Genomic DNA, 15,135 nt, shown 5'->3' on the forward strand with positions numbered 1-15,135 from the left:
TTTAAGGGAACATTTTTTAAATCATGATCATACTAAACTTAAATAAGAAAATAAACTCATTTGTAAAAAACATAAGGAATTCTTTCTATTCTTCGGTTACTACGCTCGTTGTCAATGACACTTCTTCTGTTAGCTCTTTAGAGAAAGCTAATCTCTTTCCTCGGCAGTTCGACGCCAATTCTGCGCTGCCAAACTTTTTTCGCACTCGTACTGTGGCTAAAGTCCTTAGAGATCTAAACACATATAAATCCGCTTGTCCGGATTGTTTCCCCGCTATTGTTCTGAAGAGGTGTTCTTCAACGCTGGCAAAACCACTGCGTACTGTCTGTCCTACTCCTCAGGTCTCGTTCCGAGCGTATGGAAAACGGCATTTGTCCAGCCTATTCCCAAAAAAGGTGAATCTTCCTCACCCTCTAACTACCGACCGATTGCACTTACGTCCCTTCTTTCCAAGGTCATGGAAACGCTAATTAGTTATCAGCTCAAGAAATATCTTAAAAACGAAAGGTTCTTAATGACCGGCAATACGGCTTTCGTAGCAATGGGTCCACTGGTGATCTCATGGTTCATCTCACCAAACAGTGCAGCAAATCTTTACATCGTTTTGGAGAAAGTAAGATTATTGCACTTGATATTTCAAAAGCATTTGATATTGTTTGGCATCAGCCTCTATTATCAAAAATGCGTGCTTTCGGTTTTTATGAATCCCTCTTTCATTGAATTAGTAATTACTTTTCGGATCGTTCAATACAAGTAGTATGGAATGGATTCAAGTCTGAAAACCATAAAATAAATGCTGGTGTGCCACAGGGCTCTGTTTTATCTCCAACACTCTTTCGCATTTTCATTAATGATCTCCTGTCTACAACATCTAATCTAATACATTGTTTCGCTGACGATAGTAATCTTAGCTTTTCATATTCGTTTTCAGACTCACATCCCTCTTCTCTTCTTCTCTTTATGATAAACTCATTAAATTCCGATCTAAACAGCATTGCTCAATGGGGATTAAAAAACCGCGTGGAATTTAATGCTTCGAAAACCCAATGCTGTCTTGTATCGTTAAAGCGAGATATATGCCATTGCCATTATCCATGGATGGCACTTGCATCAATGAGACTGAACACCTCGATATTCTCGGTATGTGTGTCACCAACCACCTCTTGTGGAATGATCATATACGCGATGTCGTCAAAAATGCTGCAAGGTGTTTGGGTTTCCTTAGGCGATGCAAGAAATATTTCACCACTTCTGATCTGGCTGTTACCTACAACACTTACATACGTGAAAAGCTTGAGCATAACTCCCATCTCTGGACTGGTGCTCCTGCAACTTACTTAATCCTCTTGGATAATATTGGACGTAGAGCATTTAAATTGATAGATGATAATATCATCATAAGTTTATTTACTTCGCTTGAACATCGTCGTAAGGTCTCTTGTCTGACCCTCTTTTACCGTTATTTTAACGGCTTATGCTCTGGTGAAATAGCCTCTTGCACTCCTCCCCTTAAACAGTTCAACCGTAATACTCGCGCTTCTAGGAATGCTCATCAGTATACCCTCGAGTCCAACTTCGGCCGTACTGTCAAATACAGAGATTCGTTCTCAAGCCGTACTAAGCGAATGTGAAATGCCTTACCACACTCTGTCTTTCCTAGTCATTGCAATATTCAGGAATTCAAAACCAATGTGCACCGACATCTCCTTTTAAACCCTCTCTCCTCTTCCTAGTACTCACACTGTGTCTCTGCATAATAAGGGTAGTAATATACCCTTGAGTGTGTGTTTAAAAAAAAAAAAGAAAACAAAATTAACACACTTATAACTTTCTTAATTATAGACGGACCTGGTCCCTAACCAATATGTATCTGGAATCAACTCGGTCCTTGACTAGTTTTTTTTAGTTTTACGCTCCGAGTTAGTTGAGGTCATCTCCCAAATGCGTCCATTAACATAAGTTGCGTTATTCCTCCACTGCGCTGTCTCTCGATATTAGATTTGAAGACCTTTCGCTCTACATGACCGAGCTATCTTGGTCCTTAGACTTTTATTCTTTTGACCAGATCAGTGTCGATGGACAGCTCGTACAGTTCGTCGTTATATCTTCACATTCACTCGCCATCTAAAATCACCCAACAAATTTTTCGCTCACTGCATTCTAAGACGTTCTTATCTTACCTTGACTAGTTCTTTTAGCCTCAACGTCATAATTAAGAATGGGGTAATAAGTGTCTTATACATGGTAATTTTACTATTTATAGAAATTAATACTAGGTACGCACTTACTTTATCGACTTCATTTTACAATTTTATGTAGCCTTTGCGAAGGGTATATTTGACACCAATATTGCGGTATTATCAGCAAAGGTGGTCATGATAACTATGATATCAACATGAATATCCAATATTTATAAAAGTTACAAGGTTGGCCCTAGGACGATTCTTTGGGTCGTTACTTACTTTAAAGAGTTTGTTCGTAACAAGAGATTTTAGTATTTGTAGTACTGCCTCTGAAAGTCCCTATATACCATTTGTACTCAAGTCCCAAAACTTGAAAAGTTCTTGAACAACATCTAACAATGTAGTCGAAAATAATTATTTTGCTAATAATGTTAAGCTTATAATACTCTTTAGAAAATTGTTGCCATGATCCATATAAGCGATATTGGCTTATAAGATTTTACTTCTGTTCAAGTCGTTCCTTCTTAAGGTATACCAATGACTTCTGCTGTTAGTTGTTATTATCAAAAAACTTTAAGAAATTTTTAACAGTATTTGTTGGGAATGGCTTAAAAACATTCGCAGGATATTCCAAAAGAGATTAATGTTTTGTTTCTGATTCATTTGTCATCTTGAGATTTTATTGGGGTTTGAGCCTGGGGTCTCTGTAGTTGCTTTGTGGATTTCTTTAATGAGTATTCTATAGAAGCATCTGTGGTCAAATTTTTCAGAAACATACTTCGTGAATCATTTTTGGATTATTAAATTTCCATTCCTTACAATTTTTTTTCTAAAATCTGCTCCTTTATTTCGACATGATGTTTTGTTTCAACTTCACTTGAGTTCTAAATAGTTGAAGTACTTTCTTTCGCAATACATATTGAAGTCCTTAATTTAATTTAAATAGTAGGACACTGAAAACAATATCCATTTAGCATATAGTCTTTGTCATAACAGACGTAATACTCTAGAGCTGAGATATTATCTACATACATTTTATTTATTTCACAGCAATTGCATTGGAATCATTATTTCAGTTGATTTAAAACAAAAACAATAAAGAAATACCTTATAATATTTTTTGAAGCTTAAATCAGACAATACTCAGACAATTATAATGAAAAGAAAAATAAAAGAATTTTAATTAAAAGTTCAAGTAGTTGTACAAAATCCAAGTTTCTCATTCTATATTTTTCTACTGAAATTTTTCAAAAACAATAATTAAGCACTTTCTTCACTTCGCAACAATAGACAAACATATAGATGTACGAGTTTTGAGTATGTATAAGAATGTTTTCAAAAAAGAAGGTAGAAGTAATTTAAAAATTGCTGACGACTAAATTGGTGCAAGTTTGTCCATTTTTATTGGAAATGGGTTAAGTAGTTTATATAAGATGTACCTATACCAATTCATATAGAAAAATATAACAATGGGGATGGAATTTTGAAAAATAGAACTAACTTGAAAAGTTAAATCGCAAAGCGTCTTGCTTTTATCTCGTAGCCATGAATACAGATATACAAAAAAAAAATACTGAACGCACAAACAGGTAAGGAACGTTTACTCGAGAAATCTCAAGAAAAATTATTTCTAACAATTACTCGATAGATGAAATGTTTTTTAAGATGGCCATCAGAACCACCCTCAATCTCAAACTCAAAGTACTAGTACCATATTTGCCATTTCAATAACCACCCCCCAAATGAATTGTACAAAGTTTAATGCCAAGAAAATAACAACTTGAATCAAATAGGTACATCTTTATCCTATTTTTATGTTATGTATACTTCTCCAATCTTTTGTATGCATCATCTTTCACTCGGGATATATTCCTAGAATTGGACCAAAGGCAGTGCTTGATGGTTAAATTTCTGAAACAGAAATGTTAAAAATAATTTGTGAAAGCTATCTTTCTCTTTACGGTTTTTTTGTACCAAAAGTCATAATTAAAACGATACAAATTCAAAAAATTATCAAGTATTGGTAACACTTTGGAGTAAATCAACTCAAGCTTTTAATTCGTGTCCCTCATCATAAAAGTTGTTCAATATTTGTATTCCTCATATTTTTTGTTTCTATAAAACAAAATAATAAATGGATGAGTATAACAACGCTGTTCTTTGAGATATAAACTGGACGTGGACATCGACTTAGTCCAGTTCATATGGCTGACAATGAAAATGCAACCAGAAACCGACCGTTATATCTGCTTTGTGTGTGTACCTTTTCCTACTCTGGCCATAATTCAGGACACGCTTGTGATATACCTACGTATTTTTTTTGTTTCCAATTCTGGAAATCGTGATCGAAGCAAAAGAAAAGAAAAACCGGATTTAACCAAAGAAAATGAAGATTTCACTTGAAAGCACAGTACCTATGTCCTATGTGATGTCCAATATCCATCCATAGTGTCCAGAGAAAAATAGAAAGGATAGGACGTTAGGTATAAAGAAAGGATAAACCCTTTCTAAGAAAAGCACATGCCTCAGTTTATACTTCTACGTACATATATGTATGTGTATAAGAACAAAATATAGAACTCAACTCTTGTTAAATTTATAGAGGTAACAATTATAAACGAAAACGATATACAGTTAGATAGAGAGATGTATTTATTCAGACTTAAAGCAATGATTGCAACATTCAATACGTTTGTGTACGAATACATACACACTAACAGTACCTAAAAAGGATTTACGTTTGTTCTGTTCCCAAGAGAGAAAAGGTGCATTTTCAATCCGTCTTTGAAAAGTTCTGTTCTATTCTTTGGTTTATTTATTTATTGGATTTTTTTTTGCACTATTTTTGTGCTTTTTCGATTTTATTTTTATTCTCTTTATATATAAGAAAATAAAAATGAAGTTCTAGTCTCCTTGGTTCATAAAAGAAGAAGATAAGTTACATGTCTGGCTCATCACTTAATTGAACATAATTGATAGTAAAGAGGATCATAGTGGGGAGAGTTTTTCTTTCTTTTTTTTTAATATAAAATATATTTTATTTTTTGATATTTTATGACTTGGTTTGATGCTGTGTGTTATGTTGTATGTCATCTTGTCTTTTCTCTGTCTATTTATGGGATTCAATATTTGATTGAAATTATTGTTGAAGTATGGATGAGAAATTGAGAATGAATAGAGTTGAAGTCTTTTGCTTAGAAACATCAGACTTTAATATTTATTTATTGTGCAGAAAAATCTTTACGAATCTTACTCGTGTTGTTTAAATAAAACATGCAATTATGAGAAAAATAGTGTATTGAAATAGCAGTGAAAAAGAGTAAGAAATTTAAAGACGGCTTAAAAGTGACGTAAATATCTCACCAAACAATTTGAATGCTCTTCGTTACATATAATCCAAAAGATTTAAGTATGTTGCAGGGGCACCATCCAAGAAAAGGGACTTTTACTCAATGACGATATAAATCTTAGGTAACAGCAAAATTGTGCATCGCTTGCTAAATCAAAACGCATACAAAGTTGTATTTTTGGCGACATCAAGTATGCAATTCTTCCAAGAAATGTGGTTTTTGATATACATATATAGAGAAAATTTTGGGGTTTTCAGTCTCCTTGATGAAAAAATCAATCATTAATAGTGGGCAAAGGTAGTAAATTATGTTGAGGCATTTAGTTTTCTACGCATTAAATTCTACTACTCTACATTTTGCAATACTGTCCAGATCAAATTTGTATGAGATTCATATTCTAAAGAGCAGTGTTATGAACCTAAGAAGACGTGTCCGAGATATTTCTTGATATCAGCGTTTGCATGACCTTGAAAATAAGTGATGCAAGTGCGTTTGGTCTCTAAATCGAGGATGAGAACTTTTTTGGATATAGGCTTGACAAATACCTTTTACTCAGAAAGGTGGTTACGCAGGGGTGTTTTTTCCTTGATGTCAAAAATGATATTCTTCGTGCTATACAAATATATATTTCAAAAGTGGTATTATTTCTTTTTTGTAAGACTTTTGAGCTGAGAAACATTTTGTTTCCATTTTTTTAACTAGAAAAGGAACTGATATGTAGTTTAAATATTTTTAAACTAATTCAAATTTTCTAAGAATTTATAATATTAAAGATGAAATTCAATTCGAGACGACAGCGTTATTGTCAGTTGCGTCAGTTTATTAACCTTCCATATGAAGTTATTGTAATGGGTCCGATTTGTCAAATTGAAAATTTTGACATTTCTCGACGTTTCAAGGACCCTAGAGTCGAGATAAAAGATTTTTAGAAAGATGTCTGTGCGTGCGTGTTTACGTACGTTCGTAAGTCTGTACGTAGCGACGTTTTTTTTCGTCGTCCATAGCTCAAGAACCAGAAGAGATATCGATTTCAAATCATTTTTGTTATACAGATAATAAGGCAGAAAGATGCAGAAAGGGCTCTCAAGAAAATTGCGTGAGTGTTTTTTTTTACCATAGCAGTTTGAAATAAAATGCACGACTGGGTGGGACTGAAATTCAGCGGGAGCGAGAGAAAAATATTATTCCCATTCCCCTAAGCAGCCAGTAGAATAAGCGAGATAATTAATTTTCGACCCAAAAAGACAACACAATTTCCTTCATTTTATTTGAGTCTATCCTCGTATATGTTTTCACATAAAGAGCTACCATATGAAGGTTGATAAATTTGTTTTTTTTTTTTATTTATATCAGTGCACTTTATATAACAAACAAAATGGCTTAATATTGTATCTAATAAGGGGATGAAACAAATGTTTGCATGCTTACGTCAGCTGTTTAGGATCTTTTACCGATATTTGTTTTTATTTACATTCGTAAGTCTGCTTTTACTTGGGTACGATCTTTGCATATGAAAAATGGTTTGTATTATGTATAAAGCCACGATGCGATTCATATAGATTCAACTTATTCCTTCAAAGCTTTTTTCTTTTAGATAGCTTTATTGTAATTTCATATTCGAAGAACCAGGACGGAAAATAAATAAGATAAGAAAGAGGCATGACCATGAATGTTTAAATTGTAAAGCGATCGCCTATTGGTTGTGTAGTTAGGTAACAGGTAGGTAGATGTCTAAAACGAATAAAGAATAGTTCATTGGCGAGATTAGCTTTATGCAGATAGATAGATAAAACCATGTTTATGATGATAATGAAGGAATGTTATTGGTAGCTAAAAGGTACATACTACATTCCTTCTTTACTATAAGTTTTCAGCGCTAACATGGAGTTTTTACGTTCAGTTTATTTATTTTGTTAAAGTTTAAAAAAATAACAAGCATACGAACAGGTACAAGAAATTGCTATTGATGTTTTGTTTACAGTCAGGCTTTTGTGCGTTTGGGATTTTAGTTATGAAGTGATACGTAAGCAGTAGTTGTAGAAGTTGTACGTTATACCTTTATAAATAGGTACAATGTGTATACGTTGAAAAAACATATACTCTTTCTGGCCCGTTTCTTTAACTTGTACTAAGTTTATATAGGCGAAGGAAAGTAAATTATGTGTGAAACAACCTTATTCGTAAAGAATAATATTTTAAAATCACATATACAAAGTGACCAAGATATTACTTCTTGATAGACACTTTAAAATAGATTGTTGATTAAATATATCATATTCGTTAATCCGATACAGTTGCGCTACATGCGAATCTGCTCAAAACCTTAACTTCAAAGTTTGAACTCAATCGACCCAATGGTTTAGGCTGTAGGAGCGTGGACAGACAGACAAAACCGACCGGACGGAATCGCGGGACCCACTTTTTTCGACTTGTCTACCATCGTAATATCATGTTTGATTAAAATCTCGAGTTCGAAATTTTGCACGAATGCAAAACTTGCCATATAGTTCCTATATGTCGCAAGTAAAAAAGGTGAAAATTGTGGTAAACCCTAAATATCTTACGAACCAAAAACGCTAGAGACTTGAATTAAATTTTATATAATATATTGTAACGTGATATCAAAGAAGTATTTTTTTATAAATCAAAAAACTGAAAAAAAATTGTCACCTTCAAATTTTTACGACTAAAATATGATTTCATCCCCAAAATAATTTTGTGCAACGAAGAATAATGTTTTTGACATCTGATAAAATTTTGTGAAAAATCAAACTGACAGTTTTTTTTATAAAAAATAAAAATCTAAAAAGAAAAACATTACTCAAAGTTGGTAAAAATTGAATATCGATTCAAATATCTTTTTAAAAAATTGAAATATTGGCTTCAAACTAATTTTATCTTATAAGAAATATTGTTGTCAACATTCACTAAAATTTTGAAAAAAAAATCGAAATGACAGTTTTTTTACAAAAAATAACCTAAAAAAATGTATAAAACTTGGTAAAAATTGATTTTCGACTCAAATATCTTTTCAAAAAATGTAGATATTGGCTTTATCTTCATCTTTCAAAAAATATTGTTGTTAACATTCAGTAAAATTTTGAAAAAAATCGAATGGACAGTTTTTGTACAAAAAATTAACAAAAGTTAATAAAAAATGATTTTCGACATAAATATCTTTTCAAAAATCAAAAATATTGGCTTCAAACTTATTTTCACAGAAAATATTGTTTTCCATATTCAGTAATTTTTATATAAAAATCCAACAGTCCTTTTTTTCATAAAAAATAAAATCTACAAAAAATAGTACGCAAATTTGGTAATATATATAGACAAACTTTTAAGCAAGACTAATCGACAGACGGGATGGGAAGTTATCAATATGGGTAGCATACAATACATACAATTTATTTTAAGTAAATTTCTTTACTCCTTCTCTTGATACTATGCTGCATCAAAACCCGCGTGTCCCTTTTTGGATCCACACATTATAGGGTAATTTTTTAAAAGCTATCAGAAAGTGTTTCAAAAAAATAACATAAAATTCAAACAAATGCATGAACTCTTTATTTTAGCCCATAGTACAGTTTATGTAATTTAATGTTTGAAGATTATTTCATGCAAATGCTGAAATGTTATCATACTCTTATCACCAAAAGAAGGGGTTGGTGGAGGTGTGTACCTACTCTGAACGTCTGAAATTAAGTCTCTTATTCTGCCTTCTCAATCATTGTAGCGTGTTCCAGCCAAAACTTTTGGCAATAAAAAAAGTCTTGTCCTGGCTTAAAGAAAACGTGATATCAACATCTGATATCCATATTTTCTCAGATAGTCAGGCTACTATCAAATCACTGGACTCCGTCTCTACAAACTCTATAACAGTCCATAACTGTCGATCATCTCTAATGGAGCAACGTTCAAGGTGCTTGATATTTCTACAGGACACTATCTAATAGGAAAGGGTATCAATTATCATAAATTATCGAGGAAAAAACAAGTAGCATTTCGACATCTCCAACACAGTATGTGGCTGAAGGCAATGCTGTTTTGTCAAACGTACTATGCGCCCATTTGTGGCAAGCAAAGATTGTAGTACCATACAGTATAGTAAATAATCCCATATACTTATAGGAGTTGTTGCAAGAAAATATAATAATGCCACAGATACTTTTTTAGTATGAGTCTCCAGGCCATACTAGCATTGTCATAAATGCTATGCACTTCTTTCCGTGTAAGGGACTCAAACTGGTTCCATTGAGCTTAGGAGGTAGCCTCAAGATTCATGTGGTATCACAATGGGCCATTAAAGTGGCCTAAGTGTGTCCGTTTCCATCTTGGACAGCCACTTTAACCTAACATATTTTTCCAACTTTTCGGGCGGTATCTTACCAATAAATGCTTTAATGTTGTCTTCCAATTCGTCCATTGAAGTGGGCTTGTCGAGATAGACATGTAGTCTAAAGGTAGAACTCGGCACTTAATAAATCCACTGTTGCGGAGGCTGTGTGACATTTGGCTCCGTCTTGTTTAAACCACATTTCATCCAAGTCAAGGTCTTGCATTTGGGCAAAAAAAAAGTTGAATATCATCTTACGGCAAAGCTCACCATTCACAACTGTGACTTTTCTGCATGCATTGGTAGCTCTTGTAATGCTGATATTTACTCCAAAATCGACAATTCTGATTATTTACGTACCCATTGAGACAAAAATGAGCTTCGGTGCTGAACACAATTAAATGGAAGCGCGTGATGAAGTTTCTTTACATTTTGATAATAAAATTCAATAATTTGCAAGCGTTGTTCGTTCTTAAGACGATTCATGGTTAAATTATTGACCAAACTGTAGATGTTTGACAGTGAATCAAAACACGAAACGTGGGTCAGCTGTTTAAACGAATGTTGCCAAAATGATAACAGCTAAGAAATCACCCTTTATTAAGGTAAAACTTTTTTATTTATAAAAACTACAAAAACGTTTTCCATCTTTTTGAATACATAGACAAATGTTACATTTATTAATCATTGACACATACACATCGTCCTTAGAACAAACTTATAAATATTATTTATATTTTTAATATGTGAGAAATGGAATTTATTGGTCTTTTACCAAACCAAACGTAAACTTGCCCTTAATGAATCAAATGCATAGAAAAACCCATTTTTAAGCCTTTATATTGCATTGTATCCTTCCCAGTCTGAAAAAATCACCAACTTCATTTATTGACTATTGTCTAAAATACAAAAAGGAAACCTATACAAAATTATTAACACATTTGTATTACTCTTCAACGTAAAGCATCCGATTAATTAATTTATTTTAATCAAACAAAAACAAATATCAGTGGTTTTTGGTGGCAGATTCTGGGGACCTTGCTAGTAATGTCAAAATTTTCAATTCAACCGATAAAACCACCTCCAACAATAAGTTGAAGAAAATAACCTTATTAAGAATTCTTTGCCAATCATTACTACTTTTTTGTATGGCATTAAATAAAACGAAGTTTTGAAAAATATCACCTTTATCTAACCTACGCATTGTATAATCACAATAATAAAAGCTTTACTACAATTAATCTAAATAATTCAAAGTAAACATTGACCATAAAGAACATAAAGTTTTATTTATTCATTTTTCAATCAATTCTTACACCTTTCTTCATTTATTACAAATCTCTTCTATCGGACACACTCAAACACACACATATACATGTACATATTTTGTGTTCTTAATTAGCGTTTACGAGTTCAACTGCGGGCCTCATTTGAAATTCTTATACACAAATCCCCAAGAACTGTCAAAACAATATTTGTTGATCCGATTTAATTCTTTCAACAAAACTGACATTTGAAAAGAACACCTCGTCCGAATTCTCTATAAGGGTCTACAGCATTAAGTCCATCAGCGCAGCGCAAACGCCCAACCAAACACTCATGTCAATGACATAGCAATTATAAAACTTTAAGAATCGTCATCTCTGCGTGGAACTTTGATTCCCATATATCCCACAAAGAACCTCACCAAGTGAGCTCATCAGAGGCATCAGGCATCACCCTCCTCGATGCTCTGATGTCTGATAGAGGTCGCCCCCATTTCTAGGGATTAGATCGGCTGAGCGTAATTCATTACAATGATCCAACAATGAGTAATAAAAACTCTCCATAACCACCGACCAGCTGAAGCTGATGTTGATGCTGGGCCGGCCGGTCGTGCTATGCTGTGTTGATGTTCTGCCGCTTTTCATCAACGATGATATTCTATCGGACGAGCATTTCGGTTTCATTGGAAAAAAAGAAAGACTCCAAGACTATAAGCTGGAATAGGAATATAGGTAGAGGTATAAGTATACATAAGTATATGTTGCGGAGTTCGTCGTTGTTGCTATGACAGGGAATCGTTCAGGATTAATCTTGGAATTGTTTTGAAATGTTTAATATCCGGTGTTCATTTGTGGAAGCGGTGTGGCTGCTTTTCTGCTTTTCGTATTGTGTAGGTTTTTTTATCTTCCTCAGTGAAGTCAGCAAGTAGTATATTTGAGGGAAAAGCAATTCCTTCTCTGTCCACAACAAAATACAGGACGAAGATGGAGTAAGAAGTCTGAGATATATAAGTATGAATATGTGTTCCCATTTTTACGACCGATTGAGCTTGTCTGAATTGAAGAGAGCTAAATGCGATTAGAAATCCATCGACATCATCATCATCATCGATGATGCTGATGATAACGATGATGATTAAACGAATGTGAAATGTTCCTCACTGTTTCTCGAGTACCAGCACCATATATACCCCAGTTCCATCAGGAGCTCTGGCATCTATATAAGAGCTGTAATATCACTACGACCAGTTGAAGTGGTTTATCGGACGAACGAACGGCTCGAATACATGTAGGAACATATGATTTATTTAAGAATAGAATCGGTCGTCCAGCTCTAGAGAATTCCATTTCCATATGTCGATGGGATGGAAGATGTTTATTTTTAATGAGGATTTAATGGACGGCTTATTAGAATTACCATTGAGTTGTTTTAACGATTGCCCTCGTTGGTTGGCATGGTAAACGGTATATGGAAATGAAATCGTTTAGAAGAGCAAACGCATTCATAGAATTATAAATTTCACAAAACAATCATATATCTACACTCCTTATAGTAAAATAATCGTTTGCGTACCTTCCTTCTTGTATACATATTTATACGGGTAGCTTTGCTATACCTACATACATGTGAGCTGTTGCCCATTAGCATCATCATATTACGAGTATATTTGGAGGCATGCAAATGAATCTTATCATGATTCCGTCCAGAATTGCTTTATTCTTCTCTAATATTTATGACTAAACCAATGCACTTCATATAGTTAATCGCATATCGGTATTTATTCAGTTCGAAATGTACAGCACATTTTATAAGTTTGATAAGTGATATGGGCTTAGGACTGATTGACAGGAAATTTTTGTAAACGGGCTTTTCGATCCATGAGATTAATTTTTTTATCTGATAGGTTTATAAGTTCAAAAAAGAATTCGAATTTTGATAGGAAGGTTTACATTTCTTTATGTAAGCTTCCAAAATCTAAATAACTTGATATCTCTTTGTGTATAATTCTTCGTACTTAGTCTTAAACAGAAGCACATCAAGTTGACGCCCCATGTTAAAGAAAAATAAATCTTTTAAAAATTGAATTCAGCTTAAAAAAAGGCCATTTTCAGTTCATAGCTTGACAGGTACGCTACAAGGAATGTGAAAATGCATTCTTCTTAACTTTTGAAAATGCTTATGTTTTAAGCAATCTTTACAATACATTATTTAAATAAAGAAAATTAGAACCATGTCTCCTCCGAGGAAGTTACTATGGATATGTATGTACGTACGTTAGTACTTCCGTACGTTCGCGACGTTTTTTTTCCCTGTCCATAGCTCAAGAACCAGAACACATATCGACTTCAAATAAATATCTTACGAACCAAAAACGCTATAGACTTTAATTAAATTTTATATAATACTAGCTGACCCGACAAACGTTGTTTTGTCATATAAATAATTTCTAGAGAATATTTTGCTGGAAAGAAACAACTTATTGTTAGTGTGTAAGGATGTGGTACATAAGTGAAATAGTTATATAGCACTATATAGCACAAAATTAAAATAAAAATCACCAAACGCATTTTTTTAATTTATTAAATTGCATATACCAATACGATAGGGACCCCCTCGAAATTTGCCATTTAGAATTATGGCATTGATAATGTTTTTCATTAATTTCATTAATTTTTTAATTACTAATCACGTGCCGTTGCACAACCGTATAGGGGGTTCAAACTACGAAACAAAATTACAGAAGATCCAACCTTCAGTTCCAGATTATGCGGTGCTATGCCTGGTAAATCCAATAAGCTCAAAAACCCAGTTGAATAATTTACAACTTCGATAGCATCACAAACTGTATCAATAGATTTGTATGACATCAAGTCTCGTGTTAACAAATGTTGTATCTTGAGAGTTCATTCGTTGACATCCCCATTTTTGCTGCTAAAATTGCTCTTTCTGAAAGCCACTCAAGATTTCTATTTTGTCTGTGTATATCGGGAAATATCTGGCCAATTAGAGCATCTTGTGAATCAATAATCGTGTAGAAATCGATCGGTAATTTTATGCATCCAGTATAATCTGTAGTAACTTTTCCGTCGCCTATATCTAACAGTTGTTTTGAGAATGTTTCAGCGGATGGATCTTGAAGCATTTTTCAAGATTACGCAATATTTCCTGGAAAATCAAATCAAATCAAATGGGGTGGCGCAACAGTCCGTTGTGAACCAGGGCCTAGTGACTTACAACTCTCAACCATTCCTGTGTGCGAGTACTGTTATCAGGAATGGAAGGGACCTACAATTTTAGGCCGAATCCGAACGGCTAGTTTTGAGAAAGCACTTTTTCATGACAAGCATTACTCTTTAAGGATTTGTCAATTCCTTGCAAGAGGCAGTACCCGCGAAAATTATTTTTTTTTTTTTTAATTAAGGTGGCACAGGTAGGGTTTGAACCCAAGACCCCTTGCATGATAGTCCAACGCACTAACCATCATGCCACGGGTACTACACATTTCCTGGAAAAAGTGCTGTCAAATAGTCTGTCGTTGTTTTGTATAGCTTTTATTGTCATGTCCAACTGCTCAATCGAAAGTTTGTGTGCCATAGTGCATTTAACACGGATGATAATTTTACACTGTTTCAGCACTGTGTTCCTTGTTCTTCATTCAATTTAGTGCCTATTAAATCAGATGCATTTCGATTTGGTGAATGCATACCGAAATGACTGAGTGGTAGTTTGGCAATGATAATGCAAAGATTCTCAATAGAAATCAATACTTCATTGTATATAGCGTCACTGAATACTATCGTAAGATTGTTGCACCGTGTACGATGTTGATGCAATTCAACCATAGCACTTAGGAATATAAGAAATAGATAAAAACCTTTTCTCAGACCTACCGAATGCATATGCAAAATTTCATTGAAATTGGTTAAGCCGTTTCGGAGGAGTATGCCAACTAACACTGTGACAGGAAAATTTTATATATTAGATATTGTAACGTGATACC

At 33.6% G+C, this 15,135-nt stretch overlaps 1 protein-coding gene across 1 annotated transcript in view; it reads left to right on the forward strand.

Moving 5' to 3' along the window:
• Positions 1-15,135, forward strand: part of LOC129945619 (teneurin-a) — a 609,733-nt gene that overhangs the window by 293,339 nt on the left and 301,259 nt on the right. The gene's annotated exons all lie outside the window — the stretch shown is intronic.

This window comes from Eupeodes corollae, chromosome 2 (assembly GCF_945859685.1).
Source record: "Eupeodes corollae chromosome 2, idEupCoro1.1, whole genome shotgun sequence".
Classification (NCBI taxonomy): domain Eukaryota; kingdom Metazoa; phylum Arthropoda; class Insecta; order Diptera; family Syrphidae; genus Eupeodes; species Eupeodes corollae.